Raw genomic sequence first — 6,098 nt, 5'->3', positions numbered from 1 at the left:
GCTCAGGGTGCTGGGATTGTTTAGCCTGGAGAAGAGGAGGCTCAGGGGAGACCTCATTGCACTTTACAACTTCCTGAAGGGAGGTTGTGACGAGGAGGGACTTGACCTCTTCTGCCAGGCAACAAACAGGGCCCGAGGAAATGGCCACAAGTTGTATCAGATGAGGTTTAGACTGGACATACAAAGGAACTTTTTTTCTCAGAGAGTGGTCAGGCACTGGAATGGCTGTCCAGGGAGGTGGTGGAGTCACCATCCCTGGCAGTGTTCAAGAAGCGTCTGGGTAGGGAGCTAGGAGATATGGGTTAGTGGTTTTCTGTAGGTATGGTAAAGGGAGGATGGTTGGACTAGATTCCCTTGTAGGTCCTTTCCAACCTTGTGATTCTATGATTCTGTGATATATACTGCCACACTTCAAAAAGTTTACTGTGAAAGTTTTGGGGTTTTTTAGTTAACATAAATCACAGATGGTTTCAGTGATGGACATTTGAGCTCAAAAGAGAATTCTTCAATTGCCACTTTTTTTCTCAGGGTGTTTAGATATGTCCCATGTGAAGTCGTTTCTGCTGGAAGTCAGAAGGGAGGGGCTGCAAAACGGGGCCGATGGCTCTTGGTGGATGACTAAAACTTCTGTTGGATGATAATATGTCCATGAGAACAAGTGCTGAATTTCTCTTGTTCCTTTAATCTGTAATTGCCCACATTTCATTTTCTTCTTCTTCTTCTTCTTTTTTTTTTCTTTTTTCTTTTTTTTTTTTTTTCTTTTCTTTCTTTCCCCTATTTTCCAAGCCTCACATTTCCTTTTGGGGAATTATCTGCTATGTTCTCTTTGCTGCAAGGAAGCATGACACAAATCACTGCAGAAACCAGAAATAATTACTCTGAAGTCAAACACAAATTCCATTCAGCTTTTAGCCACCTGTATTCCAAGGCAAACTATTTAATAATATTGGTTTGCCCCCCCAAGGAAATTACTCGAGATGATTTTAATGAGGTCTCAGTAGATGTGGTTAAAAAGTTGGTGCCTGACAAATGACAGTGATGCAACTCAGCGCCTGAGTTTAAGCTTGTTTAAATTGTCTCCACTGTGCATTATTAGAGTCTCAAGGTTTCTCTCCTTGAAGTTAGCAGCTCTCCAATTAGGCACCCAGGCTTGACTATGGCTCTAATGTAGGGGACAGCAAGAGACTGCCCCAAAGGAAATATGGCCTATGAGAACCGGAAAGATATCTACAGTGCTTTAGTTAGATCCCAAGAAAAGTGAAGGTACTCTTGTCTAATCAGTGCAATTTGTAAATCATGGGTCAAGCAGAGCTAGCTGCATGTTGGTGGCTGGTTCTAATGCTGTTTAGAGTGGGCTGGTTTCAAACAGCTTCTAACTCTCCTAGTCTCAGAAATGGTTCTTAGTGAAAATAAGGCCAATTGAGAGCACACCTGGTCCTCCCCCCAGCTGCCCTGGGGCTCCCGTTCTGCAGAACTCTCATGGACATTCCTTCTTCCCAGACCCTGTATGGTCATTGTTGGAGAGAGTGACACTGAACATGAATAAGATGCACACTAATGATTTTCCGCTGTACTACAGATAAGCAGCAGCAGGTGTATGGGAGATCCACCACACACATATCTCCAGGTTGCTCTGAGGTGAGGAAAACTACTCGGGAAATTGGAATTTGACTTGAGTCTGAATAATGCCTTCTCTCCAGGCAACATATGATGTGCAGGCATTTGGACTTAAGACCTCATCCTTTTTCCTGAACAATATTTCAGCGTTGCTGCAATGACTGCACATGTACCGAACATTTCAGTCTCTGGTGTATGCAGAGGCAAGAAGTCTAGCCTTATAAACACACAATTCACTAGGCCTTGGTACGCATGTGGTTAATAAAACTGATTAAAATATTTGCATGACACAACACAGCTGAGGAAGCATTAGGTTACTGATGACATTCACAAGAGTTTAAAGGCTATGTTTGCACGTGGTAGATGGGAGTGGTGTGTGTGTAGCTCATTATGACCTTGGGACTTAGTGGTACCTTATCTGCAAACCTGGATATTTGCAGTCTTATGGGAACAACATGGCAAGTAAGCTCTGCTTCTGCTGGTGGGTGAGGCTTTCTCATCCTCTGGCTAAAAGTAGCTAGTAGGGTCTTCCTTTGATTGACTTGGTGGAGGTCCACAACTTGCAGCCTAAGGCGTCAGCAAACTTAGACACTTTTGCTGAGCAAGACACATTAAGTTCTGTATAAGTATTATACAATATAATGCTTTTGTAAGCTTTGATTTGTAGCTCACTTTGAATGCTAAACAACTGAAGTCCTATTGGGCTATAGGCAAATACACTTGGGGAATGTACTTCATCAATTGTGGAGGCTGAGTTATTAGCACTGGGTTGTTAAGAGCAGGCCTGGGAGTTGGCATACCAGTAAGCAAACAGCCCCCACACAGAGTGGAGGCCCAATCATGATTCTACAGACTTGCAGGATGTCTGTCACTTGTTCTTGGGACTGCTGTCAGTTTACATGGGCCTTATGTCTGTGGTGATGAGTTAGCTACATAGAAATTTTGGCCCTAGTACAGGCAGAGCTGATGGCAGGAGTCAATGCCCAGCCAGGTGTGCCCGACCCAGCCCAGCTGGGCAGGGATAACAAGGTAACCCGCAGGGCCATTGGCTTAGGCTGCAGCTATCTTACACTGCTGGAGGTTGTTCCAGCCTTCTCTCTGTGCCTCTGCTGGATCCAGAGCTCAAGATGGACGAGCAGAACCTCTGTGGGAGTTGTGTTTTAATCCAGCAGGTGCTTGAGCAACATATGCTCATCTGCTCACTCCCCACTCTTCCTAGTGATCACTGATCAAGAGAGGGTGTCACTGGTCATCAGGGGGCTTCATTGGTCATCAGGAGATTTGAGGCGTCCATGGGAGGGGGTGAGCAGACCTTGTTCTGGGAGATGGGGCACCGACGCAAGAGGACTAAAGCAGACCCAAAGGAGGGACAAGTGGCTGCAGAAAGACTGGGGGTAAAAGGAGGGTGATGTAGTCACGCTGTGTCCATGGATCAAAGTGTAATGAGTTTGGGAGGAATAGTATGGATGAGCTGAGAGGGAGGGTACTGGGGCTGCTTGGCAGCATGAGGATCTCCATCCTTTAGGACTTTGAGGCAGATGATGAGAGAGGGTGGTGAAGCCCACAGGGGTGCAGGACATGGTGCGCATGGCATGGAGCTGGGGAAGCTTCCCAGCACTTTGAGGTGACCACTGCCAGGCAGAGACAGATCCAAGCAGTCCATGCTGAGCATGAGAACAAGGACACAGACACACAGAGTGTAGCTTTGCTGAGGGATTTATTGATCATCAGAGGGTGTCATTGATCATCAGGGTCTTCATTGGTCATCAGAGGGCAACACTGGTCATCAGAGGGCAGCAATGGTCATCAGAGGATGTCAGAGGGCATCACTGGAAAGGAGAAGCCTTGTCCCTGCAGGGTTTGTCCCCAAGGACTTAGGGCAGGAGAAGGACTGGCAGCAGCCAAGAGACCCAGGGCAGGATGTGGGTCCCATGGGAACAGAAGCCATAGCCCCTGTCTCAGCTGCATGGTGACTCTGGGCCATCCATAGGGCACCCTGAGCCTGCCCCCTCCAGATCTGTTCCTCTGCACATCGCTGTAGACTGTAAGGGAAGGGCTGGAGGTGAGAGTGCCCAGGTACCCCTGGAACAGGTCAGGGACAGTCCCCTCCATACCATCAATTCCCAGCACCTGATGCCCAGTCCTCAGGGCTCCAGATACAGCCAGGGTCCCCTAAGTCCCCTGTGGGGTTGTAAGCATCCCTGTGCTGCTCACCTAGACATGTAAATCCAGGGCCACACGTCTCACGCGCGGGGGATTCTCCTCTGTCCTGCTGAGCACATCCTGGGCAAAAAGGGGTCGTTAGGGACACACAGAGGGTATGGGGAGAATGGAACACACTGGGAGCAATAAGACACAGTGGGACACCCTGAAGGTGCAGGGACCCATTGTGGGCACAAGAACAGCATGGCCAAGGCACGGTCCTGTAGCCAGCTCAGCCCCAACTGTCCCCCATTGCCTCCCCCCCCTGACCATTGCCCTCCCACATCTGGAGGGAGCCCAACAGAGGCTTTGGGGCGGCAGGAGTGTCTCCAAGTCTCAGGGGAACTGAGAACAGCAAGACATCCCAGCCCCATCCTTGCCCCATGGTCACCCAACTCACCAATCCAGGAAGGGCAACAGCAACAGGTGGTGGCTCCTGGGGAAGAAGAGCCATGAGGCAGCAATGAGGGAACTGTGAATCGGGGGGATCACAGGGTGACCCCATCCAAGCAGCCTGGTTGGTCCCAGGGCTGCCCCCAACCTCATGGTTGCCAAGGTCTTTGTGCACCTCTGCCCATGGAGGAGCCCAGGGCTGGGGCTGGGGCTGGGTATAAGGACAGAGCAGGGGTTTGGGGGGCCCAAAGGAGGGGAATAGGGGTGCCAAACAGAGAGGAACAGAGAATGAGGGAAAATGAAACACAAGGGATTGGGGACCTAAAGAGATGAGAATTGGGTTGCCAATTAAAGGAGATCTGTTGGTGCAAAAAGCATGGGATGTGGGGACCCAAAGAGAGGGCATTTGGAACAGCCAAGAAAAGGGATTTGGGGGAGCCAGAGAAAAGATGACTAGGGTGCAAATGGAAGAAATTTGGATGTGCCAAATATAGGGGCAGCCTCTGCCAGGCAGGGACAGACCCCACCCGCTCCTTCAGAGCTCCCTGCAGGGCCATCCTTGGGCACAATCAGCATGGCTGCCCAGGCACTCACCACAACAACTTCAGAGTCTGGCACTTGCACAAGTGACTGTGGGGAGAGGAGTAGGAGAGAGAGTGAGAGATTGCGTCGGGGATCCCCAGTAGCCAATCACCTCCAGCCCCAGCCCACATCCCCCACAGATGCTTCACCTGAGCTTCCACTGTGCAGCACAGGGCAGCAAGGAGCATCACGAGGCTGAGCACAGCTGCCTTCATCTTCCTCTGTGCTCTGGGAGCTGGGTGAGGCTGCAGGAGGCAAGGTCTGCATTTATCCTCCCTGAGCCCCTCCCACTCCCCAGATGCCCCTGGGCTTGGCAGACTCCCCTGACATGGACTGAGCCCAGCATGCAGCTGTCCCCTTCCTTGGCCCCAGGAAACATGAAGAAGCCAGGGATCAGAGGAAGAACACTGAGTGCTGGGATCCTGATGGCATTGAGCCCAAAGCCCTCAGGTCCCAGCACTCAGCACACACAGCCTTTCTTTCCCCCAGGACCACCCAGAGATAACGCTGTCCTCATACCATGTCTTTGTCCAAGGACTCATCCCTGAGTTCTGTCCTGTCCTGTGAGACTACCAGGTGTGAGGCTGATTCTTCTTGGGAACTAGGATACAGCATTTGGGGACACTGGGAGGTGAGAGGGTAATAGGGACATGGGTAGTGAGGAACTTATGGAGATATTTGGAAGGCAAGGGGACACAGGGATATGAGGACATGAAGATATGAGAACATCATGTGATACGAACACATCATGGGAACATGAGTATGTCACGGCAGTTTGGGGAAGTCATGGAGATATGGGAAAATGGGGACATGCAACCAAATGGGAACTTCTTGGTGACAGGGATCTGGAAGTTTGTAGGTGGGGACATCATGGCCAGGCTGGATGTAGCTCTGGGCAGCCTGGTCTGGTGATTGGTGACCCTGCACATAGCAGGGTGATTGAAACTAGATGATCATATGGTATGTTTAACTCAGGCCATTCTATGATTCTGTGTGGGCAGTGGGGACAGTTGGGTGATGGGGAAACATACACACAGGAAGGTTGGCAGTGTTCACTCAGTGCCTTTGTCATCATGCTGGAGATCAGGAGTGAATAACAGAACTTGGCTATGGCTGATTGGTTTCCTCCTCATTTAGTGCTTCAAAACCCAAAGACCATGCCTTTTAGAATCATGGAATCTCAAAATCATGGAGTACCTGACCCATGGAATCACAGACTAGAATCAGCAAGTCATGGAATCACAGAGCCATGAAATCACAGCACCATAGAACTATAGAATCATGGCATCATTCACGTGGGACAA

General features: G+C 49.9%; 1 long non-coding RNA gene across 1 annotated transcript; it reads right to left on the bottom strand.

Moving 5' to 3' along the window:
• Positions 1–3,317: 3,317 nt before the first annotated feature.
• Positions 3,318–5,063, bottom strand: LOC146754981 (uncharacterized). The gene is made up of 4 exons (XR_014938485.1): positions 4,944–5,063; positions 4,220–4,842; positions 3,832–3,900; positions 3,318–3,659 (listed from the first exon to the last, which is right to left on the bottom strand). It is a non-coding gene; the product is annotated as an uncharacterized LOC146754981 (long non-coding RNA).
• Positions 5,064–6,098: the final 1,035 nt, after the last annotated feature.

This window comes from Coturnix japonica, chromosome 37 (assembly GCF_054131305.1).
Source record: "Coturnix japonica strain WE chromosome 37, WE-NBRP24, whole genome shotgun sequence".
Taxonomy (NCBI): domain Eukaryota; kingdom Metazoa; phylum Chordata; class Aves; order Galliformes; family Phasianidae; genus Coturnix; species Coturnix japonica.
This window is presented reverse-complemented; position numbering and strand designations above follow the sequence as displayed.